Source organism: Salvelinus namaycush, chromosome 20 (genome assembly GCF_016432855.1).
Source record: "Salvelinus namaycush isolate Seneca chromosome 20, SaNama_1.0, whole genome shotgun sequence".
In the NCBI taxonomy this organism is placed as follows: Eukaryota; Metazoa; Chordata; class Actinopteri; order Salmoniformes; family Salmonidae; genus Salvelinus; species Salvelinus namaycush.
This window is the reverse complement of record NC_052326.1, coordinates 47,404,452-47,431,902: the sequence shown is the minus strand read 5'-3', so window position 1 is coordinate 47,431,902 and position 27,451 is coordinate 47,404,452. Positions and strand designations below refer to the sequence as shown.

Genomic DNA, 27,451 nt, shown 5'->3' with positions numbered 1-27,451 from the left:
TCAGTCACGATTGAAACATACACCATGAGTTCCTCCACTAAATTGCACTTTTCTGGCCATTTTTATCTTGATTGTGCTTTGAGGCAAGATTTGATGTGTTGAATGTCAAGTCTAGTGCTGAGGTGCAAATGACCTTGAACAACATACAGTATCATTAATCACACCAACAATCACACCAACAATCACACCAAAAATCACACCAACAATCACACCAACAATCACACCAAAAATCACACCAACAATCACACCAGCAATCACACCAGCAATCACACCAACAATCACACCAACAATCACACCAACAATCACACCAGCAATCACACCAACAATCACACCAAAAATCACACCAACAATCACACCAACAATCACACCAGCAATCACACCAGCAATCACACCAACAATCACACCAACAATCACACCAACAATCACAGCAGCAATCACACCAGCAATCACACCAGCAATCACACCAACAATCACACCAACAATCACACCAGCAATCACACCAACAATCACACCAACAATCACACCAACAATCACACCAGCAATCACACCAACAATCACACCAACAATCACACCAGCAATCACACCAACAATCACACCAACAATCAAACCAACAATCACACCAACAATCAGCAATCAAAGACTATCTGTTCCAAACCCAACTGAATAAATCACATAACCACGTTCAAAGTGAGGTGGGAGGCGTCTTGCCACGGTACGACATCCTTAGGATCATTTGGGACCCCCAGGTGGCAACAGGGTCAATGTTTACTCTGATTTTCCACTACCAGGATGGTTCAGAGCACAAGCTCTGCTCATAGAACATTAGCCTATAGACTAAAATTACTCTGGTTGGTCATTCAAGTAGAAAAAACACTGCACTTCCAAGTTCATTTTTGGAAGTTGACCCACTAAAGGAGGATACATGCTTTCAACTGATTAAAGAGAGTCCTCATGAAGTTACACCCTTAGTAGTCTAACAGATCTAAAATAAAATACATTCAACATCTATCAGGACATACACGGACCAAAGCAGGCCTTAACGCAAGCATAACTGGGGAATGTTAGTCAATTTACAGATCAGAAAGTGATCAACTAGCATTTATAAGCCCTGTTAAACATTCATGAGTTAAATAATACATTACACATTAGTGCTGTGCTAAAAAGATCTAATTGCAGGGGCCCTAGCATATGAGATCTTGATAAACACAAGTAGAGCCTCTGAGATGAAGGGTCTGCAGCGCTGTAATCATAATTGGCCCCAGTAGGTAGCTGAGAATAAAATGTACTGGTAATATAATGTTTAACAGACTCTTTGCTTTGAAAACCCCCAAAATATTTACAGGACGTAAGATTTTTTTAGTTTGACTCAGCAGCAGCTTACAAAAAGCTGCCTGAACAAAGACATTCCTTTTGCATTTCAAATAACCACGCTTTAACCTCACCCCACACAAAACAGTATTTTCCAACCTCAAATCATAATTCAAAACACCATCACTCCACTTCTCAAACACGGTGAATAGCTTTAGCAAAAAAAGAGAAAGGAAAAAAAATCCATTAATTTTCAATTTTCGGTGGAGCTGCTCTTTAATGGTCTTCACAAACCAAGAAGCGTTGAAAAAACAATTAATCAAACATGAATGGCCTATTATAACTACAGCAGACCTATTTCCATAGCAACAGCCTCTGGGTGAAACCATCACCCTTTAATCTGAGCACACTGTGCTTCATATAAACAAACAAAAGAGACCTGTGGAACAGAAAAGTAGTAGAGTGGTAAGGTACAGGGGTCCTCTGTAGTTTCCTATTGGGATCTATCTGTGGTAAGGTACAGGGGTCCTCTGTAGTTTCCTATTGGGATCTATCTGTTTTAATGGAACTGTGGCGGGGTTCTTGGGACAAGAGGAATTACCCATCTAATTCTTATTGTTTGAGGAAGAAGAGGCCATAGCAGACTACTCAATCATTTCCCTTTCAATCATACATGAATAATTCATGATATTTGTTTGGAATCCAGTATAGACACATTTTGCCACTATTCATATTCTAACTGGTTCTTCGTAGCATTTGCTTCAATTCTAGTTCCTTTTACACTAAAGCTGAGTGCTCAAATGTAAAATATGGGGCATAAAAGCCAGATAGTAATATTATACAAAATATGACCTTATAAACCTGATTTTGATGAGTTGATCAATCACTTGGAAAGCAGGATGATGTAGTATTTCTACATGTCAGGAGCTTCAGACTGGGAATTTATTACAAATCTAAACTCTTAAAATAGTTCATTTCCAAAATATATTCTCTTCTCTTCATATTTCTTTGTGAGAAATGAGTTGAATGAATGTACCACGGTTAGTACATCTTGCACTGGGTTCAGATAGTGTGTGCAAACACTGTGTCGAATGTATTCCCTTGTGCAATCACCAAAACCATGCCAACACAAGAAAATAGCAATTATGGGAGCAAAAGGTACATTGAGAAGTAAACGGCAGAAGCATCGTGTCAATTGAAACTAAGGGGTTTCATCCATTTATAAGGTAAACATATACAACGTACACTGTAGTTTCTTTTGCATGTTGTCAATTCAAAGAAATAGAATTTGCTCCTCTAAAAATGAAGGAGCAGTACATGACGCGTCTTGTTAATACACTGAACAAAAATATAAACTCAACCATTTTGGGGATTTTACTGAGTTACAGTTCATATAAGGAAATCAGTAAAGTGAACTAAATTCATCAGGCCCTAATCTATGGATTTCACATGACTGGAAATACAGATGTGCATCTGTTGGTCACAGATACCTTAATAAAAGTAGGGGTGTGGATCAGAAAACCAGTCAGTATCTGGTGCGACCACCATTTGCCTCATGCAGCACAACACATCTCCTTCGCATAGAGTTGATCAGGCTGTTGATTGCAGCCTGTGGAATGATGCCCCACTCCTCTTCAATGGCTGTACAAAGTTGCTGGATATTGGCGAGAACTTGAACACGATGTCGTACACATCAATCCAGAGCATCCCAAATATGATCAGTGGGTGACGTCTGGTGAGTATGCAGGCCATGGAAGAACAGGGACATTTTCAGGTTCCAGGAATTGTGTACAGGGGGCCGTGCATTACCATGGTGAAACATGAGGTGATGGCGGCGGATGAATGACACAACAATGGGCCTCATGATCTCATCACGATATCTCTGTGCATTAAAATTACCATTGATAAAATGCAATTGTGTTCGTTGTCCATACTTATGCCTGCCCATACCATTACCCCACCACACTCTGTTCACAACATTGACATCAGCAAACCGCTGGCCGACATGACGCCATCTGCCCAGTACAGTTGAAACCGGGATTCATCCGTGAAGAGCACACTTCTCCAGCGTGCCAGTAGCCATCGAAGGTGAGCATTTTCCCACTGAAGTCAGTTACGATGCCGAACTGCAGTCAGGTCAAAATTACGTTAGAGGCGGCTTATGGTAGAGAAATGAACATTCAATTATCTGGCAACAGCTCTGGTGGACATTCCTGCAGTCAGCATGCCAATTGCACGCCAATTGCACAATCTGTGGCATTGTGTTGTGTGACAAAACTGCACATTTTAGAGTGGCCTTTTATTGTCCCCAGAACAAGGTACACCTGAGTAATGATCATGCTGTTTCTTCAGCTTCTTGATATGCCACACCTGTCAGGTGGATGGATTATCTTGGCAAAGGAGAAATGCTCACTAACAGGAATGTAAACAAATTTGTGTACAACATTTTAGAGAAATATTTCATAGAATTTTCCTGGGATCTTTTATTTTAGCACATGAACCATGGGACCAACACTTTACATGTTAAGTTTTATATTTTTGTTCAGTAGAGTATTACCTTTTACATTTCACGCCATTAAGATATGAACACCATAATGCAAGACCCTCTATACAGTACATGTAGAAACCCTATTAGTGCAATGCGTCATGATCACAAGTCACATAATTACACTCCCAACAGTTGTCTAACCAAATGGTTATCTTAAAGGCACTTTTATTAAATGTTTTGGAGTGTTTTCTGTTCGCCATTTCAGAGACTCAGAGAGAGAGAGAGAAAGCAGTCACCCTGAGCTAAATAAAGTAGGTGGGTGATGGCTGTACAAACATTATGAAGGAATCTCACAAAGGTTGCCTGTTGCCATAGGTACTGTATGCTAATTCGTAAACGGTATCATCGCTGTACGTGGGGGGGTGCTGTCTGGGTAACAGGCTTCATTTGGCCCTTACTGTCTGACTCGCATCCCCCCCAGGACAGACAGACAACATGTTATCTTTATTCTAATAGGGCAATGATGATGCAACGGGTGATGATGTAATAAATTAGCCATCTCCATTGTGAAAGGAGAATTTCGCTTTATTCTTTTACGCTTCTGGATGTAGAAGTCACACAAACACATGTATGTATGCATACACACACACATTTCACAGGCACACACACACACACACACACATTTCACAGGCACACACACACACACGCACACGCACACGCACACGCACACACACACACACACACACACACACACACACACACACACACACACACACACACACACACGGCTGGGAGACAGTTTGATATTGCATCTCCAACGTCCAGAATGAGTAGCCAGCTGACCCTAACTGTGATGCAAAGGCAAGCAGGACAAAACTTTGGGGGGAATCTGTTCCCCTCTCGCCGCTGTTGTTATGGTTGCCATGTTTTGTATTCACATCCTGTGCATCATAGTGAAATGGGAGTCAAATAACAAAAGCTTTCCAATTATGACGGGACATCAGAAAGCTTATGATCCTCTAGCTTTATCTTTGAAATGGTTTCGTCGCAGCTCGGATTGCCTGCACCATATGATTTAGCTAAGGAGATCTGACCTGCAACTGTAATGCCACATTGAAGGAAAATAGAGAGCTAGAGCTTCACAGAGAATGGATACTTCTTACTTTTTGTCCTAAGAATGAATTCACATTATTCAAATCATCTCCATATGTGTAATTGTATTAAGGACCCAATAACTAGAGAGCTAAAGCTCCACAGAGACAATATGAACATATAACACATGCAATCCAATGCATATTTTACATAAAACGGTGGGCCCAGGAATCGAACCCATTAACCTGGGGTTACAACCGCCATTCTATACCCAATACTAATATCGTGCTACTGCTCCAGTTTCAACTGTTCTGCCTGCGGCTATGGAACCATGACGTGTTCACCGGACGTGCTACCTGTCCCAGACCTGCTGTTTTCAACTCTCTAGAGACAGCAGGAGCGGTAGAGATACTCTGAATGATCGGCTATGAAAAGCCAACTGACATTTACTCCTGAGGTGCTGACCTGTTGCACCCTCTACAACCACTGTGTTTATTATTATTTGACCCTGTTGGTCATCTATTATTTGACCCTGCTGGCCACCCCTCATAGCCTGGTTCCTCTCTGGGTTTCTTCCTAGGTTGCGACCTTTCTAGGTAGTTTTTCCTAGCCACTGTGCTTCTATATCTGCATTGCTTGCTGTTTGGGGTTTTAGGCTGGGTTTCTGTACAGCACTTTGTGACATCAGCTGATGTAAGAAGGGCTTTATAAATACATTTGACTGATTGATTGAATACTATACAAGGTTTCATGGCTCTAGTTTTGAAAAATAACATTGACTGGACCACCAGTCACTATGCATGGACTATTAGCTCGTTGTAGTATTGTATTGGAATGGTAGGATTGCAGTATGTGTGGTCATACATAGCATTGTCAGTATAAGTGGTCATACATAGCATTGTCAGTATGCGTGGTCATACATAGCATTGTCAGTATGCGTGGCCATACATAGCATTGTCAGTATGCGTGGCCATACATAGCATTGTCAGTATGCGTGGTCATACATAGCATTGTCAGTATGCGTGGCCATACATAGCATTGTCAATATGCGTGGTCATACATAGCATTGTCAGTATGCGTGGTCATACATAGCATTGTCAGTATGCGTGGCCATACATAGCATTGTCAGTATGCGTGGTCATACATAGCATTGTCAGTATGCGTGGCCATACATAGCATTGTCAGTATGCGTGGCCATACATAGCATTGTCAGTATGCGTGGCCATACATAGCATTGTCAGTATGCGTGGTCATACATAGCATTGTCAGTATGCGTGGCCATACATAGCATTGTCAGTATGCGTGGCCATACATAGCATTGTCAGTATAAGTGGTCATACATAGCATTGTCAGTATGTGTGGTCATACATAGCATTGTCAGTATGCGTGGTCATACATAGCATTGTCAGTATGCGTGGCCATACATAACATTGTCAGTATGCGTGGTCATACATAGCATTGTCAGTATGCGTGGTCATACATAGCATTGTCAGTATGTGTGGTCATACATAGCATTGTCAGTATGCGTGGTCATACATAGCATTGTCAGTATGCGTGGCCATACATAGCATTGTCAGTATGCGTGGCCATACATAGCATTGTCAGTATGCGTGGTCATACATAGCATTGTCAGTATGCGTGGTCATACATAGCATTGTCAGTATGCGTGGCCATACATAGCATTGTCAGTATGCGTGGCCATAAATAGCATTGTCAGTATGCGTGGTCATACATAGCATTGTCAGTATGCGTGGCCATACATAGCATTGTCAGTATGCGTGGTCATACATAGCATTGTCAGTATGCGTGGCCATACATAGCATTGTCAGTATGCGTGGCCATACATAGCATTGTCAGTATGCGTGGCCATACATAGCATTGTCAGTATGTGTGGCCATACATAGCATTGTCAGTATGCGTGGCCATACATAGCATTGTCAGTATGCGTGGCCATACATAGCATTGTCAGTATGCGTGGCCATACATAGCATTGTCAGTATGCGTGGCCATACATAGCATTGTCAGTATGCGTGGTCATACATAGCATTGTCAGTACGCGTGGCCATACATAGCATTGTCAGTATGCGTGGTCATACATAGCATTGTCAGTATAAGTGGTCATACATAGCATTGTCAGTATAAGTGGTCATACATAGCATTGTCAGTATAAGTGGTCATACATAGCATTGTCAGTATGCGTGGCCATACATAGCATTGTCAGTATGCGTGGCCATACATAGCATTGTCAGTATGCGTGGCCATACATAGCATTGTCAGTATGCGTGGCCATACATAGCATTGTCAGTATGCGTGGCCATACATAGCATTGTCAGTATGTGTGGTCATACATAGCATTGTCAGTATGTGTGGTCATACATAGCATTGTCAGTATGTGTGGTCATACATAGCATTGTCAGTATGTGTGGTCATACATAGCATTGTCAGTATGTGTGGTCATACATAGCATTGTCAGTATGCGTGGTCATACATAGCATTGTCAGTATGCGTGGCCATACATAGCATTGTCAGTATGCGTGGCCATACATAGCATTGTCAGTTTGCGTGGTCATACATAGCATTGTCAGTATGCGTGGTCATACATAGCATTGTCAGTATGTGTGGTCATACATAGCATTGTCAGTATAAGTGGCCATACATAGCATTGTCAGTATGCGTGGTCATACATAGCATTGTCAGTATGCGTGGTCATACATAGCATTGTCAGTATGCGTGGTCATACATAGCATTGTCAGTATGTGTGGTCATACATAGCATTGTCAGTATGCGTGGCCATACATAGCATTGTCAGTATGCGTGGTCATACATAGCATTGTCAGTATGTGTGGTCATACATAGCATTGTCAGTATGCGTGGCCATACATAGCATTGTCAGTATGCGTGGCCATACATAGCATTGTCAGTATGCGTGGTCATACATAGCATTGTCAGTATGCGTGGCCATACATAGCATTGTCAGTATGCGTGGCCATACATAGCATTGTCAGTATGCGTGGCCATACATAACATTGTCAGTATGCGTGGCCATACATAGCATTGTCAGTATGCGTGGCCATACATAACATTGTCAGTATGCGTGGTCATACATAGCATTGTCAGTATGCGTGGCCATACATAGCATTGTCAGAATGCTTGGCCATACATAGCATTGTCAGTATAAGTGGCCATACATAGCATTGTCAGTATGCGTGGTCATACATAGCATTGTCAGTATGTGTGGTCATACATAGCATTGTCAGTATAAGTGGCCATACATAGCATTGTCAGTATGCGTGGCCATACATAGCATTGTCAGTATGCATGGCCATACATAGCATTGTCAGTATGCGTGGCCATACATAGCATTGTCAGTATGCGTGGCCATACATAGCATTGTCAGTATAAGTGGCCATACATAGCATTGTCAGTATGTGTGGCCATACATAGCATTGTCAGTATGCGTGGCCATACATAGCATTGTCAGTATGCGTGGCCATACATAGCATTGTCAGTATGTGTGGCCATACATAGCATTGTCAGTATGCGTGGCCATACATAGCATTGTCAGAATGCTTGGCCATACATAGCATTGTCAGTATAAGTGGCCATACATAGCATTGTCAGTATAAGTGGTCATACATAGCATTGTCAGTATGTGTGGTCATACATAGCATTGTCAGTATAAGTGGCCATACATAGCATTGTCAGTATGCGTGGCCATACATAGCATTGTCAGTATGCGTGGCCATACATAGCATTGTCAGTATGCGTGGCCATACATAGCATTGTCAGTATGCGTGGCCATACATAGCATTGTCAGTATAAGTGGCCATACATAGCATTGTCAGTATGTGTGGTCATACATAGCATTGTCAGTATGCGTGGTCATACATAGCATTGTCAGTATGCGTGGCCATACATAGCATTGTCAGTATGTGTGGCCATACATAGCATTGTCAGTATGCGTGGCCATACATAGCATTGTCAGTATGCGTGGCCATACATAGCATTGTCAGTATGTGTGGCCATACATAGCATTGTCAGTATGCGTGGCCATACATAGCATTGTCAGTATGCGTGGCCATACATAGCATTGTCATGTCAAACAGAGAAACAGCATGAGCGGAAGATGGTCTCAATGTCCTCCTTTGGCTGAAGAGAGCATTTTCACACAATGTTCAAACGCAGTGTGATTGAATAGCTCCCCTATTTTACTGCCCAGACTAACTAAGCCTTCAACCCCCCTGTTCACACCCTCCCTGATTGGAGCCAACTTGTTTGAGAGTGATGTCTCACTGACTCAGATTCACAATTGTTATTGTAAAATCACTGAGCGTTTAATTGAAACAAATTACTATAATAATAGAACATTATCTCTGCAGGCGCTCAGCCATGACAGCTTTAATTAGGGCTGCGTTCGAGACTGATACTTCAACAGCAACAGCAAACACACCTTAGGTAGTAGGGGAGTTGGCCAGCCAGCTATTGGGCCCTCATATCGCCTATTGCCCGGCCCCCATAATGCCTACCACCCGGCCCTGATACTGCCTACCACCCGGCCCTCATAACGCCTACCACCCAGCCTTCATACTGCCCACCACCCAGCCTTCAAACTGCCTACCACCCGGTCCTCATAATGTCTACCACCCAGCCTTCATACTGCCTACCACCCAGCCCTCATACTGCCCACCACCCAGCCTTCAAACTGCCTACCACACGGTCCTTATAATGCCTACCACCCAGCCTTCATACTGCCTACCACCCAGCCTTCATACTGCCTACCACTCGGCCCTCATACTGCCCACCACCCTGCCTTCAAACTGCCTACCACCCGGTCTTCATAATGCCTACCACCCAGCCTTCATACTGCCTACCGCCAGGCCCTCATACTGCCTACCACCCAGCCTTCAAACTGCCTACCACCCGGTCCTCATAACGCCTACCACCCAGCCTTCATACTGCCTACCACCCGGCCCTCATACTGCCCACCACCCGGCCTTCAAACTGCCTACCACCAGGCCCTCATACTGCCCACCACCCGGCCCTCAAAGAAAACTCCTTATTCGCCCTCGGGGGCAAAGCGCGAACAGCCCTCTTTTCTTCCCTCCATCCCTCCCTCCTCCCCCTTCTCCTTTCCTTCCATTCATTTCTGAAGCTCATCAAGCTTCCATATACCCGGGAGGGTCATTTAAAAAAGGCCAGGAGCACTAATAAGAAAGTGGATTTAGAAATCATACGCTGCTTAAAGACTCAAAGCAAAAAAAGGCAAACCGCCTGCTGCTGGTTCTTTAGGTTTCTGAGCGTCATCAGAGGGATGCAAAGTAATAAAGTATGATAGACGATGCCTTGGATGCTCACGAAGGGAAAAGATAGGCTTGTAATAATGGAAGTAATTCAAGTATTCCATGTATTGGAACATTGGATCCATGGGCTATTTGGAATTTGAAGCGGACAATTCCCGAGGTAGGTTATCATTTTAGACAGACATGAGCATTCTGTGTGAAAGGAACTGTAATACGGTAGCTCTTTGTTAATGAATTCAGTCATTCCCAATTAGCTGTAAATACTACATCGAATTCATAGCATTTACATGGCAAAGGTCACCTGTATTTACTAAGCAACAACCAAGCAAACAACTTCCGATCACTCCAACTGGACGCTAATCAAAGATGAACATACTGTACTTCGTTCACTCCCTTTGGCTGAGAAATGGCAAAAGCTCTTCAAATGAGCGGTATCAGTAAATAATTCAACGAAGCTGATGTCTCACGATGACATTGGAACGAAAGCATGCGGAATTCAGTTCCAATGTGTCCACACATTCCAAGTGTCTCTTTTATCTTTCTGTCATCCCTGAGTGTCAAGGTTCTGGGGAGAGATTTAAAAAAAAACCTGTGGATGTTTTTCAGTCAGGACCTGTACAGTGTACACAAACCTGGCACTCCATATAGAAGCATGGAATTAGCCTTGAGTTGAGAGCAGCTGAGTTTGTCTCACCAGCCCTGATTTGAACACACCTGAGCCACCCTGAGTAGGACTTTAAGCCACTAAGTCTCTCCTTTGAAGATATGCTGAGACAGAGTCACTAATAAGGCAATGATAGGTGCAAGCACATTTCCCAAGCTTGGCTGCACTACAACAGCAATGTGCCGTTGAATAGAATAGGAACACATTGGAGTGCTTCAGGTACCATAAAAAAGAGGGTTGATATTCTACCACATATGACTGAATAGTGACTACTAACCACCAACTACCTTGAAAATGGTGAGCTGCAGATGTGAAATGTCGTAGTGTCCCCTTCGGCATCTTCCACCGTTGTTTTCCTCATTATTGGTAATGTCAGCGGGCCCCTTTTCTCTCTCTCTCTCTCTCAAAGCACCTCATCACATGACTGTCTTCCACCTTTACAAAGGGAGAGCATCTGAGCAAACGTCTTGTCTGACATGCCAGGAGCTGCGGGGACACATGCTACCGCCTATAAGACTGAGTCTGTGTCCCAAATGGCACCTGTTTTTGCTCCGCGGCGCACCGTGCACTAGTGCCACAGGGCTCTGGTCTACAGTAGTACATGTAGGGAATAGGGTGTGATTTGGGACGCAGACTCGGAGCAGCTCTGCTCCTTCTAACGAGAGCCTCAACTAACAGTCAAATACGTCCCCCACCCCCTTTTCTCACACACACACACACACACACACACACACACACACACACACACACACACACACACACACACACACACACACACACACACACACACACACACACACACACACACACACACACACACACACACACACACACACAGGGGGGAGGGAGTCACAGCAACAATTAAGTTAACCAGGAGGTGATTTGCGAGAGTGTTAACTCCTCACACACTGTCTTCACTTGTTGTTGACAGGCACCTTCTTCACCTACTGCAACTGTGGACCTCCAAAGAGCCAGCTGCAGAAATGCCATACCGATGAGTAGGTGACATACTGTATGTCTGAATAGGCTCATCTGACAGGGCAATGTTAATGGTATAGCTGAGATAATGTCACCCTTTTGGATCTGCCCACTATTACAGTTGCACATCCTATTAGCCAAAGTAGTACTACACACTGGAGGGGACATTAGGAAGTGGGTGAAGCTGCGACCATGTGGGATCTTCTCCAATAGCCAACAGGGGTGAATATTCCTCCAAATAAAACAGAATGAGCTGATAGATGGTGAAGATATGGCACCGAGCAATATGGACACGATTTCATGGGATGATAAGCTGCAGCAGGGGCCTGTGGCTGAATGTAATATGAAATATGAAATCCTTTATCTATGTAACTGCATCACAGGACTGGGTCCATCTTTTGCTGCAGCTGATTCTTCCTAGCTAGCTCACAATGTTCTGAGAACCATATGTTTGTTCGAGCTTGGTGAGAGTGTGGTTGTTCTATGGTCATTTTGCATACAACCTTCCCACAACGTTCTGGGGATGGTGCAGGATAGTTGCTTGGCTTTGAAACATTCTCAGCTCATTTAAGGAACTTGACAAAATCGTGTTTTTTTCTTGCTATTTCATTACTTTAACAGAACGTTTCCTAAAAGTTCAAACATGGTCATTTCAATTTTGGTAATGTTCTAGGAACGTTCTCTAACTGGTTTGACGTTGGGGAGGTTCTCAAATAGTTCAGAGAGAACGTTAAGAAACAACATTGGGGGGGGGGGGATTTTAGTACATCAGCGTAACGTTTCCTACAGGTTTCCTCGTGGTTCTATTTGAAGTCATGTTCTAAAATTGTTCAAAGAACGACAAGAAAACGTTCCATAAAAACCACAAGAAAACATAAGTAACGTTCAGAGAATGTTATAAGAACGTTGTTTAAAAACATATACATTCTGTTCTCAGCATCAACAAAACTCCCTCTATCCTCTATCTTGTTAAGTGTGTTCTGGTGTGTTGGCAGCACCCACTAATTGGCCACATCTGAACTTAATGAATGCTTGTTTCCTTTGAAATGTGCAAGCATTTTGCTGCACCCGCAATAACATCTGCTAAACACGTGTATGTGACCAATACAATTTCATTTGATCTGATTTGAAATGTGGGCTGTTTGAAAATACTAAAATGAACAGCTTTGTATGTGGGGGGCTCCCGAGTGGCGCAGCGGTCTAAGGCACTGCATCTCAGTGCTAGAGGCGTCACGACAGACACCCTGGTTCAAATCCAGGCTGTATCACAACCGGCCGTGATTGGGAGTAGCATAGGGCGGTGCACAATTGGCCCAGTGTCAACAGGGTTTGGCCGGTGTAGGCCGTCATTGTAAAAAATAATTTGTTCTTAAGTGACTTGCCTAGTTAAATAAAAAACATTTAAATAATGGCATGGCTTGTTAGCTCCATTCTGGTGGCACAGTGGACTAATTCCATGGAAAGAGAACAGCGGATTATAGAATCAAATCTCATAATTGTGTTTGTATGATTAAGGAAATTAATTTAATTTGTCCTATCTGCGCTTTGAGTTCCAAAAATGTTAGCCCAAAATAAGTTAGAGGTTTTATTTAAACATTCAGTGAAAGTTTCAAAAACCTCCAGATAACCTGTAATTTCCGTTCTCAGAACGTTAATAAAACCTCCCAGAAAACTTTCAGGGAACCATTAGTAAAACGATCTCAGAACCTGCATGCAACCTAAAAAATCTACATTCCCAGAACAGGCTAAATGTTCACTTCTGTTCTTAGAACGTTTAAAAAACGTTCAGTTTTACCGGTCAGGAAACTTAAGGCTTCATTCCCAGAACCAATGGAAAACCAAAAACTGACATTGCCACAACTTCCAAGGAACCAAATGTGCTAGCTGGGTTTTTTGGTGTCATCATTGTCTTGCATCCCAAAATGGCACCCTATTCCCTATTTAGTGCACTACATTTGACCAGGGCCCATAGGATGCATTGTACAGGGAATGGGGTACAATTTATCACACATTGTTGTTTTTTTTGCCCAATGAGGCTTTAATGCCTCCCAAATGGGCAACTGGGGTGATGAGCATAAACATGATGATATGTCAACACTCTATCTAGCTGCACTTAGAAATTGAAAGCTGTCTATGAGTTCTCATAATTTGTTTAGCAATGTGTTTTTACTTCCACTCTGTTGCATTGACCTTTCCTGACCACACTGATATGATACAGTGAAATGAGTGGGCTGTAGGTAGGCACTCAGACCACAGACAGAGTGGCATACGATGATACAACCAATGGAAATGTAATTGAAATGAATCAATGAACACAATAGATTAATTGAAATCAACCTTTTGAAAAAAAAATTATTATGTATGAACACTCTTATATGTCTGTAATGCAATGGATCTGGCTCGTGTTATAACATGCTTAAACATGCAATCCTACACTATTTTCGAGGGTGTGCATGATTGAGTCTATTGACGTACCCGTGCCTCAATCTAAGTAACATAATAAAAAAATCCCCATCAAAATCCGTCAGTTTAAGCTAGAGATGCGCTGTGTCTCAATCCACTGCATCCGCCTATGCCGGCATTCCGCATCTGTGGTGGAAGGTGGCTGAGCTACAGCGGTGTTTGGTCAGATCAAGAGACGAAAGTCTTCTCACGAAAACGTCTGTAGCATCTGAATGGTTTGGCCTAGAAACTAATATGATGATGTTCTCCGTTTTGCGTATGACCCCCACAACCCCCACGGGACTCGTCTGAAGTCAGTACTGCCAATGTGCCAATGTCTGTCAGTAGCGACCGAACTGTTTGGGCTACAAACTAATAAAAAGTGAGATTTTCACAAGCACGATGGTGTTCTCCGTTTTGCTTTACGGCCCCTACAAGTGTCACTGGACTCGTCTGAAGGTAACCCGGTACAGGACTCGTCTGAAGGTAACCCGGTACAGGACTCGTCTGAAGGTAACCCGGTACAGGACTCGTCTGAAGGTAACCCGGTACAGGACTCGTCTGAAGGTAACCCGGTACAGGACTCGTCTGAAGGTAACCCGGTACAGGACTCGTCTGAAGGTAACCCGGTACAGGACTCGTCTGAAGGTAACCCGGTACAGGACTCGTCTGAAGGTAACCCGGTACAGGATTCGTCTGAAGGTAACCCGGTACAGGACTCGTCTGAAGGTAACCCGGTACAGGACTCGTCTGAAGGTAACCCGGTACAGGACTCGTCTGAAGGTAACCCGGTACAGGACTCATCTGAAGGTAACCCGGTACAGGACTCGTCTGAAGGTAACCCGGTACAGGACTCGTCTGAAGGTAACCCGGTACAGGACTCGTCTGAAGGTAACCCGGTACAGGACTCGTCTGAAGGTAACCCGGTACAGGATTCGTCTGAAGGTAACCCGGTACAGGATTCGTCTGAAGGTAACCCGGTACAGGATTCGTCTGAAGGTAACCCGGTACAGGACTCGTCTGAAGGTAACCCGGTACAGGACTCGTCTGAAGGTAACCCGGTACAGGACTCGTCTGAAGGTAACCCGGTACAGGACTCGTCTGAAGGTAACCCGGTACAGGACTCGTCTGAAGGTAACCCGGTACAGGACTCGTCTGAAGGTAACCCGGTACAGGACTCGTCTGAAGGTAACCCGGTACAGGACTCGTCTGAAGGTAACCCGGTACAGGACTCGTCTGAAGGTAACCCGGTACAGGACTCGTCTGAAGGTAACCCGGTACCGGTTAAAACAATGTATGGAATTATGGAGGTAGTTAAGTGCCCAAAAAAAGGTTAAATATGTGTCCAAAAAATGTAATACTTCCTGAGCTTTCTTATGTCTCCTAGATATCCTGTAGGACAAACACTTCAAAACCTTTTTCCTTATGATACATTTTTTGGACTGTCTTTTTTGCCATTTATGAATGTGTTACTCTATTCAATTCTATGGAATATAATAGTAAAGGCCAAATTCTATATTCTATCCCTTTTTTTAAATATGAATATACCTACAGGGGTCCTATTATTCAAAATCAAATAGCTAAATGATCCATGGTATGACCATCTTAAAACAATTCCATATGTCAGCTTAGTAGAACTCCCACCCCCAAAGGCTTGGGCTTTTAGAGGTTAAGAAACATAAAATATATTCCATACCTTATCCCTTGATTAGCTTAATTAATCTTAAAGCTAATTGACTTTATCAGAAATAAGAAAAAGATTAGTTCTAGCCATCTAGCAGCTATGAATTTAAAGTCCTATTTGACACAATGAAATTGGAAATAACTTTCTATTTCGCTCAAATATTTCTTCATAATATACAACTACAGTTTCATATCACATTGCCAGAGAAATAAGGCACCTTTTCCCAGGAGATGATAAAATAATTGAATTTTTCCTTATCGGTCATCTATTTTTCCACCAGAATGCTATTACTTGACTGCTGGCGGTTGCTTAGCAACAGGAAATATTAATAGGACCTTTTATTAGCCGAGCTTTACCAGTGGAGTACTAAAATGAGGAAGTGGAAAACATGAATGTGTTACATAAATCTTTAGACCTTTCAGGGTTTGCGCAAGTCTTTGTTTGTCCAATGATTTATTACGACAATGCTTCATTTATGGAAAAAGGGCCTGTGAAATAAGAAAATGGAACATTAGCCTGAAGGACTATTTGAAAATAAATAATCGCAAAAGGTGAAAAGAAAAGCTGTTTAAGAAGCAGGCCTCTCTCTCTCTCTCTCTCTCTCTCTCTCTCTCTCTCTCTCTCTCTCTCTCTCTCGCTCCTCTCTCTCTCTCTCTCTCTCTCTCTCTCTCTCTCTCTCTCTCTCTCTCTCTCTCTCTCTCTCTCTCTCTCTCTCTCAATTCAATTTCAATTCAATTCAAGGGGCTTTATTGGCATGGGAAACATGTGTTAACATTGCCAAAGCAAGTGAGGTAGATATTATACAAAAGTGAAATAAACAATACAAATTAACAGTAAACATTACACATACAGAAGTTTCAAAACAATAAAGACATTACAAATGTTATATTATATATATACAGTGTTGTAACAATGTACAAATGGTTAAAGCACACAAGTTAAAATAAATAAGCATAAATATGGGTTGTATTTACAATGGTGTTTGTTCTTCACTGGTTGCCCTTTTCTTGTGGCAACAGGTCACAAATCTTGCTGCTGTGATGGCACACTGTGGAATTTCTCCCAGTAGATATGGGAGTTTATCAAAATTGGATTTGTTTTCAAATTCTTTGTGGATCTGTGTAATCTGAGGGAAATATGTCTCTCTAATATGGTCATACATTGGGCAGGAGGTTAGGAAGTGCAGCTCAGTTTCCACCTCATTTTGTGGGCAGTGTGCACATAGCCTGTCTTCTCTTGAGAGCCATGTCTGCCTACGGCGGCCTTTCTCAATAGCAAGGCTATGCTCACTGAGTCTGTACATAGTCAAAGCTTTCCTTAAGTTTGGGTCAGTCACAGTGGTCAGGTATTCTGCCACTGTGTACTCTCTGTTTAGGGCCAAATAGCATTCTAGTTTGCTCTGTTTTTTTTGTTAATTCTTTCCAATGTGTCAAGTAATTATCTTTTTGTTTTCTCATGATTTGGTTGGGTCTAATTGTGCTTCTCTCTCTCTCTCTCTCTCTCGCTCCTCTCTCTCTCTCTCTCTCTCTCTCTCTCTCTCTCTCTCTCTCTCTCTCTCTCTCTCGCTCCTCTCTCTCTCTCGCTCCTCTCTCTCTCTCGCTCCTCTCTCTCTCTCGCTCCTCTCTCTTCGCTCAGGTTTCACAGTGCTATCAAACACAAACATGTTTTTCCCCATTTGTTTTGGAGGCATTGATCATCTATCCGAGCCTATTGTAATATTTCATACAATATATAAGATACATCCTTTGTCATGCGTGTCGAACATTGATAAAAAACTAAACTAAAGAAATTGATCTATCATTTCTCTAGAGACGCTATAATCCTTTTAACCAATCACTGAGAATGAAGGTCTCTAGATAGAGAAATGGGTTTTATACCATTAACCCATAATGTATTCTATTTGAATAAAGAGGGTAGAATAGAGTAGCAATCCCTTTGCAGAAAATCTATAGCGGGCTAGTACTACCTGGTAAACACGATAGAAGTTATTGACGGAAAGATATGATTGTACTATGGACTTCTTAACAGAAATATACTGACACTTAAGATCTCTTTTTATTTACCGGATGGATCAATAACTTGCAATTCATGAGTTCAATTAAATTAAATAGTTCAATTAAAGTAGATTGGGTAAGAAATCATCTTGCCTTGAACAATAATACATTTGATCAAACATAATTTGAAACTACAATAGAAAAATCAATGTACAGCAAGTAGCCATGGTCTATTTGTTATTTTAACAAAGCACATAATAAATGTCAAAGGCATTATCCATTTGCTAATCTACATTGCGTCATCTCTCCACATTGGCGGGTAATGTGCAAATCTAGTTAAATGACTGAAAGCTGGCATTAGGGAGAACACGTTACGCTGCACCTCTAGTATCTTTTCCTTAATTCATTAGTTTTGTCTGTGACAAGTTAAGTTGACATTGTGGCTCATCATTCATTCACATACACTCAGAGAACACCTGCCTTAAGCTCCGGAGACCGGAGACCCATCTAGCTGCCACCTTTAACATGACAACCGGGTCAAGATTAATACCGTTCAATTCATCCTTGGAATAATAGTCAGGAGATTAAAGGATTGTTAATTCAGTCTTGCATTTAAAACGTTGGAACAAAAGCCAATATGAAGCTGCAAGCTGAATATGAGAATCCTTGGCGTCTACCTCTTTATAATATCGTTAATTAACTTCCATGACAATGGGGGTCAACTAATTGGCCTCCCTCATTGTCCTCATGCATCCTGTAACAGGGTACATGAGCATAGCTTCAAGTCTCAAGTTAATGTCACGTGCACAAGTACAGTGAAACATGTTTATTGCGAGCCCTAAACCCAACAATGCATTATTCTGTCAATAAACACACAATAAATAAAATTAAGAAATAAGCAATATTAGCATATTAGCATAACAACATGCTAGTAGCGGTAATACCTTGATATTCAAATGACAGCTAATAACAAAATCCCTTGGTGATCTATGCATTGATCAATAACTATTTAATATGAACACTTTAATGTTGACAATGATGATGACTAAGATATAAGTAAATGCAAGGTATGAATAAGATACCCAGTCAAGGATTCATGATTCAAGTATGCGGTATTTCTTGAAATATCCAGGTAGTACAGACCAGTAGTAGACTGGCCAGGTAGTACAGACCAGTAGTAGACTGGCCACGTAGTACAGACCAGTAGTAGACTGGCCAGGTAGTACAGACCAGTAGTAGACTGGCCAGGTAGTAGAGACCAGTAGTAGACTGGCCAGGTAGTACAGACCAGTAGTAGACTGGCCACGTAGTACAGACCAGTAGTAGACTGGCCAGGTAGTACAGACCAGTAGTAGACTGGCCACGTAGTACAGACCAGTAGTAGACTGGCCAGGTAGTACAGACCAGTAGTAGACTGGCCACGTAGTACAGACCAGAAGTAGACTGGCCAGGTAGTACAGACCAGTAGTAGACTGGCCAGGTAGTAGAGACCAGTAGTAGACTGGCCAGGTAGTACAGACCAGTAGTAGACTGGCCACGTAGTACAGACCAGTAGTAGACTGGCCAGGTAGTACAGACCAGTAGTAGACTGGCCACGTAGTACAGACCAGTAGTAGACTGGCCAGGTAGTACAGACCAGTAGTAGACTGGCCAGGTAGTACAGACCAGTAGTAGACTGGCCACGTAGTACAGACCAGTAGTAGACTGGCCAGGTAGTAGAGACCAGTAGTAGACTGGCCACGTAGTACAGACCAGTAGTAGACTGGCCACGTAGTACAGACCAGTAGTAGACTGGCCAGGTAGTACAGACCAGTAGTAGACTGGCCAGGTAGTAGAGACCAGTAGTAGACTGGCCAGGTAGTACAGACCAGTAGTAGACTGGCCACGTAGTACAGACCAGTAGTAGACTGGCCAGGTAGTAGAGACCAGTAGTAGACTGGCCAGGTAGTACAGACCAGTAGTAGACTGGCCAGGTAGTACAGACCAGTAGTAGACTGGCCAGGTAGTACAGACCAGTAGTAGACTGGCCAGGTAGTACAGACCAGTAGTAGACTGGCGATGTAGTACAGACCAGTAGTAGACTGGCCAGGTAGTAGAGACCAGTAGTAGACTGGCGACGTAGTACAGACCAGTAGTAGACTGGCCAGGTAGTAGAGACCAGTAGTAGACTGGCGACGTAGTACAGACCAGTAGTAGACTGGCCAGGTAACAAAGACCAGTAGTAGACTGGCCACGTAGTACAGACCAGTAGTAGACTGGCCACGTAGTACAGACCAGTAGTAGACTGGCCAGGTAGTAGAGACCAGTAGTAGACTGGCCAGGTAGTACAGACCAGTAGTAGACTGGCCAGGTAGTACAGACCAGTAGTAGACTGGCCAGGTAGTACAGACCAGTAGTAGACTGGCCAGGTAGTACAGACCAGTAGTAGACTGGCCAGGTAGTACAGACCAGTAGTAGACTGGCGATGTAGTACAGACCAGTAGTAGACTGGCCAGGTAGTAGAGACCAGTAGTAGACTGGCCAGGTAGGACAGACCAGTAGTAGACTGGCCAAGTAACACAGACCAGTAGTAGACTGGCCACGTAGTACATACCAGTAGTAGACTGGCTAGGTAACACAGACCAGTAGTAGACTGGCCAGGTAACACAGACCAGTAGTAGACTGGCCACGTAGTACAGACCAGTAGTAGACTGGCCATGTAGTACAGACCAGTAGTAAACTGGCCAGGTAACGCAGACCAGTAGTAGACTGGCCACGTAGTACAGACCAGTAGTAGACTGGCCACGTAGTACAGACCAGTAGTAGACTGGACAGGTAATACAGACCAGTAGTAGACTGGCCAGGTAACACAGACCAGTAGTAGACTGGCCACGTAGTATAGACCAGTAGTAGACTGGCCAGGTAACACAGACCAGTAGTAGACTGGCCAGGTAACACAGACCAGTTGTAGACTGGCCACGTAGTACAGACCAGTAGTAGACTGGCCAGGTAGTAAAGACCAGTAGTAGACTGGCCACGTAGTAAAGACCAGTAGTAGACTGGCCAGGTAACGCAGACCAGTAGTAGACTGGCCACATAGTATAGACCAGTAGTAGACTGGCCACGTAGTACAGACCAGTAGTAGACTGGCCAGGTAGTAAAGACCAGTAGTAGACTGGCCACGTAGTAAAGACCAGTAGTAGACTGGCCAGGTAATGGAGACCAGTAGTAGACTGGCCACATAGTATAGACCAGTAGTAGACTGGCAAGGTAACACAGACCCGTAGTAGACTGGCCAGGTAGCACAGACCAGTAGTAGACTGGCCAGGTAACGTAGACCAGTAGTAGACTGGCCACGTAGTAAAGACCAGTAGTAGACTGGCCAGGTAGCACAGACCAGTAGTAGACTGGCCATGTAACACAGACCAGTAGTAGACTGGCCACGTAGTACAGACCAGTAGTAGACTGGCCACGTAGTAAAGACCAGTAGTAGACTGGCCAGGTAACGCAGACCAGTAGTAGACTGGCCAGGTAGTAGAGACCAGTAGTAGACTGGCGACGTAGTACAGACCAGTAGTAGACTGGCCAGGTAACAAAGACCAGTAGTAGACTGGCCACGTAGTACAGACCAGTAGTAGACTGGCCAGGTAGTAGAGACCAGTAGTAGACTGGCGACGTAGTACAGACCAGTAGTAGACTGGCCACGTAGTACAGACCAGTAGTAGACTGGCGACGTAGTACAGACCAGTAGTAGACTGGCCAGGTAGTACAGACCAGTAGTTGACTGGCGACGTAGTACAGACCAGTAGTAGACTGGCCACGTAGTACAGACCAGTAGTAGACTGGCGACGTAGTACAGACCAGTAGTAGACTGGCCACGTAGTACAGACCAGTAGTAGACTGGCCACGTAGTACAGACAAGTAGTAGACTGGCGACGTAGTAGAGACCAGTAGTAGACTGGCCACGTAGTACAGACCAGTAGTAGACTGGTGACGTAGTACAGACCAGTAGTAGACTGGCCAGGTAGTAGAGACCAGTAGTAGACTGGCGACGTAGTACAGACCAGTAGTAGACTGGCCACGTAGTACAGACCAGTAGTAGACTGGCCACGTAGTAGAGACCAGTAGTAGACTGGCCACATAGTACAGACCAGTTGTAGACTGGCCACGTAGTATAGACCAGTAGTAGACTGGCCAGGTAGTAAAGACCAGTAGTAGACTGGCCACGTAGTAAAGACCAGTAGTAGACTGGCCAGGTAACGCAGACCAGTAGTAGACTGGCCACATAGTATAGACCAGTAGTAGACTGGCCACGTAGTACAGACCAGTAGTAGACTGGCCAGGTAGTAAAGACCAGTAGTAGACTGGCCACGTAGTAAAGACCAGTAGTAGACTGGCCAGGTAATGGAGACCAGTAGTAGACTGGCCACATAGTATAGACCAGTAGTAGACTGGCAAGGTAACACAGACCCGTAGTAGACTGGCCAGGTAGCACAGACCAGTAGTAGACTGGCCAGGTAACGTAGACCAGTAGTAGACTGGCCACGTAGTAAAGACCAGTAGTAGACTGGCCAGGTAGCACAGACCAGTAGTAGACTGGCCATGTAACACAGACCAGTAGTAGACTGGCCACGTAGTACAGACCAGTAGTAGACTGGCCACGTAGTAAAGACCAGTAGTAGACTGGCCAGGTAACGCAGACCAGTAGTAGACTGGCCAGGTAGTAGAGACCAGTAGTAGACTGGCGACGTAGTACAGACCAGTAGTAGACTGGCCAGGTAACAAAGACCAGTAGTAGACTGGCCACGTAGTACAGACCAGTAGTAGACTGGCCAGGTAGTAGAGACCAGTAGTAGACTGGCGACGTAGTACAGACCAGTAGTAGACTGGCCACGTAGTACAGACCAGTAGTAGACTGGCGACGTAGTACAGACCAGTAGTAGACTGGCCAGGTAGTACAGACCAGTAGTTGACTGGCGACGTAGTACAGACCAGTAGTAGACTGGCCACGTAGTACAGACCAGTAGTAGACTGGCGACGTAGTACAGACCAGTAGTAGACTGGCCACGTAGTACAGACCAGTAGTAGACTGGCCACGTAGTACAGACAAGTAGTAGACTGGCGACGTAGTAGAGACCAGTAGTAGACTGGCCACGTAGTACAGACCAGTAGTAGACTGGTGACGTAGTACAGACCAGTAGTAGACTGGCCAGGTAGTAGAGACCAGTAGTAGACTGGCGACGTAGTACAGACCAGTAGTAGACTGGCCACGTAGTACAGACCAGTAGTAGACTGGCCACGTAGTAGAGACCAGTAGTAGACTGGCCACATAGTACAGACCAGTTGTAGACTGGCCACGTAGTATAGACCAGTAGTAGACTGGCCACGTAGTACAGACCAGTAGTAGACTGGCCACGTAGTACAGACCAGTAGTAGACTGGCCAGGTAACACAGACCAGTAGTAGACTGGCCAGGTAACACAGACCAGTAGTAGACTGGCCACGTAGTACAGACCAGTAGTAGACTGGCCAGGTAGTACAGACCAGTAGTAGACTGGCCAGGTAGGACAGACCAGTAGTAGACTGGCCAGGTAACACAGACCAGTAGTAGACTGGCCACGTAGTACATACCAGTAGTAGACTGGCCAGGTAACACAGACCAGTAGTAGACTGGCCAGGTAACACAGACCAGTAGTAGACTGGCCACGTAGTACAGACCAGTAGTAGACTGGCCACGTAGTACAGACCAGTAGTAAACTGGCCAGGTAACGCAGACCAGTAGTAGACTGGCCACGTAGTACAGACCAGTAGTAGACTGGCCACGTAGTACAGACCAGTAGTAGACTGGCCAGGTAATACAGACCAGTAGTATACTGGCCAGGTAACACAGACCAGTAGTAGACTGGCCACGTAGTATAGACCAGTAGTAGACTGGCCAGGTAACACAGACCAGTAGTAGACTGGCCAGGTAACGCAGACCAGTAGTAGACTGGCCACATAGTATAGACCAGTAGTAGACTGGCCACGTAGTACAGACCAGTAGTAGACTGGCCACGTAGTACAGACCAGTAGTAGACTGGCCAGGTAGTAAAGACCAGTAGTAGACTGGCCACGTAGTAAAGACCAGTAGTAGACTGGCCAGGTAATGCAGACCAGTAGTAGACTGGCCACATAGTATAGACCAGTAGTAGACTGGCAAGGTAACACAGACCCGTAGTAGACTGGCCAGGTAGCACAGACCAGTAGTAGACTGGCCATGTAACACAGACCAGTAGTAGACTGGCCACGTAGTACAGACCAGTAGTAGACTGGCCACGTAGTAAAGACCAGTAGTAGACTGGCCAGGTAACGCAGACCAGTAGTAGACTGGCCACATAGTATAGACCAGTAGTAGACTGGCCAGGTAACACAGACCAGTAGTAGACTGGCCAGGTAGCACAGACCAGTAGTAGACTGGCCAGGTAACGCAGACCAGTAGTAGACTGGCCACGTAGTACAGACCAGTAGTAGACTGGCCACGTAGTAAAGACCAGTAGTAGACTGGCCAGGTAGCACAGACCAGTAGTAGACTGGCCACGTAGTAAAGACCAGTAGTAGACTGGCCAGGTAGCACAGACCAGTAGTAGACTGGCCATGTAACACAGACCAGTAGTAGACTGGCCATGTAACACAGACCAGTAGTAGACTGGCCATGTAGCACAGAGCAGTAGTAGACTGGCCACGTAACTCAGACCAGTAGTAGACTGGCCAGGAAACACAGACCAGTAGTAGACTGGCGACGTAGTACAGACCAGCAGTAGACTGGCCAGGTAGCACAGAGCAGTGGTAGACTGGCCAGGTAGCACAGACCAGTAGTAGACTGGCCAGGAAACACAGACCAGTAGTAGACTGGCCAGGTAACACAGACCAGTAGTAGACTGGCCAGGTAACACAGACGAGTAGTAGACTGGCCAGGTAGCACAGACCAGTAGTAGACTGGCCGGGTAACACAGAGCAGTAGTAGACTGGCCAGGTAGTACAGAGCAGTAGTAGACTGGCCAGGTAACGCAGACCAGTAGTAGACTGGCCACATAGTATAGACCAGTAGTAGACTGGCCAGGTAACACAGACCAGTAGTAGACTGGCCAGGTAGTACAGACCAGCAGTAGACTGGCCAGGTAGCACAGAGCAGTGGTAGACTGGCCAGGTAGCACAGACCAGTAGTAGACTGGCCAGGAAACACAGACCAGTAGTAGACTGGCCAGGTAACACAGACCAGTAGTAGACTGGCCAGGTAACACAGACGAGTAGTAGACTGGCCAGGTAGCACAGACCAGTAGTAGACTGGCCGGGTAACACAGAGCAGTAGTAGACTGGCCAGGTAGTACAGAGCAGTAGTAGACTGGCCAGGTAACGCAGACCAGTAGTAGACTGGCCACATAGTATAGACCAGTAGTAGACTGGCCAGGTAACACAGACCAGTAGTAGACTGGCCAGGTAGCACAGACCAGTAGTAGACTGGCCACGTAACACAGACCAGTAGTAGACTGGCCACGTAGCACAGAGCAGTAGTAGACTGGCCAGGTAACACAGACCAATAGTAGACTGGCCAGGTAACGCAGACCAGTAGTAGACTGGCCACATAGTATAGACCAGTAGTAGACTGGCCAGGTAACACAGACCAGTAGTAGACTGGCCAGGTAGCACAGACCAGTAGTAGACTGGCCAGGTAACGCAGACCAGTAGTAGACTGGCCACGTAACTCAGACCAGTAGTAGACTGGCCAGGTAGCACAGACCAGTAGTAGACTGGCCACGTAGCACAGAGCAGTAGTAGACTGGCCAGGTAACACAGACCAGTAGTAGACTGGCCAGGTAGCACAGACCAGTAGTAGACTGGCCAGGTAGTACAGACCAGTAGCAGGACTAATACACTGGAATACAACTTGCACTCTGGTCGTTAACACATAAAGGGCACCTCCGCAGCAAATGCACAAGCCAATGAAGACAGGGCACAATAAACAACTGTGGGACCCAGTATGTAATCCTAGTCCAGAAACCCTCCACCACCGGCCGATGGGTATCTCCCTAAACTGTATGGATAAATTCAGTGCAACCTGAGCGTGGATATTAAATGTCTAATGTGTTTTGGAACTTGTGGAAGATGCTATGACAGTTAGCACATTGACTGAGAGAGTGGAGGGCTTGCCAAGTGCATCAGAGAAAAGGCTCTCTAAAAGATATCGGGTTCGTCCAGGACGGGCTCGGGACTGCAACACAATAACCATCAGTTTAGGCCCTTATGAATTGAAAATGCCTCTCAACGAAATCAGGGAAGTACAGTCAAGGATGTGTTTCAGGCCTAATTGTTGTAGGAAGAACAACAACAGCAGTGTTAGTGCTTTACCTATGCAGATGAGAGGGAGCGTTTTATTGTCTCTCAGCACTCTGTGTTTGTGGCTTGCCGATAGACACGTGTTTTTAAGTGTGTTAGGGTAAGAGGCTGAGCAAAGTTTTGAAAAGAAGCAGAAATCATAAGAAATACGTTTGTGGAGAAGAGGTGTGGGTGTATAGGGATGATGTAAAGCTGTACAGTAGGTATGCACCCAAAGCTAGCATTTAGCATTAGCATTTAGCACACAGGGCGGTCTGGGAGTGTTCAGAAAGAAGAGGCTATCAGCTTTAGTTGATAAATGAATGTGCCCACTCTTGTTAGATTTTAGCTAATATTATTAGCTTTTAGCTTATTAGGTTTTCAAGTTCAAGTTCATTTATTTGTCGTATACACATGATATACATGGAGAACACAGTGCAACGAAATGCTTACTTGCAGGTTCATCACTAGCTAGCAACACCATTAGCTTTCAGCTAATACATGCTAATTCACACCAGCACCATCCACTGGTCCTCCGCACTAAATGCCATATATCCCATAAGGCAGCTGGGCCTGAAACGTTTAACACTGGGAGCTAAGATAATACATATAACATATGAATATAATATAAGATAACATACTAAGCTACAGTATATGCAAAGTATTGTCCTATACACCCAAGTTATGTTCTGCCTTCGAACTACTTATTACTTCTGGTGTTCTGCTAGTTTACTGAATTTGGAATGGCTTGGTTTGAATCCCATAAGTCTTTCAGTATTTATGTAAGGGCCAAATATGTGAACCTCTTTTCCTGAACTGCATAATTTCTTAAACATCTAACACTCAAGTCCTTAACAAATGTGCTGAAAATTGAAGATAAATGTCCATTTAGAATGAGAGCTACTTTCCCTTTCAGCAATATATCTGTCTCTGTCTCTGTCTCTGTCTCTGTCTCTGTCTCTGTCTCTCTCTCTCTCTCTCTCTCTCTCTCTCTCTCTCTCTCTCCTCCTTCCCTTTCTCTCTTTCTCGCTCCATCCATCCCCATTGCACTCTTTTCATTGTCCAGCTCACGTATTGAATCTTTCTGATGAAAACAGATCTCACTGCAGCGCCACAATAGAATGGCTGATGCAGGAAAGATGAAACCTAATGGATTTTTTTTTCAATGTGC

The 27,451-nt window shown here is 44.5% G+C and overlaps 1 protein-coding gene across 3 annotated transcripts in view; it reads right to left on the bottom strand.

Moving 5' to 3' along the window:
- The window catches only part of LOC120065440 (TOX high mobility group box family member 2-like), a 202,577-nt gene that overhangs the window by 37,114 nt on the left and 138,012 nt on the right, over positions 1-27,451 (bottom strand). The gene's annotated exons all lie outside the window — the stretch shown is intronic.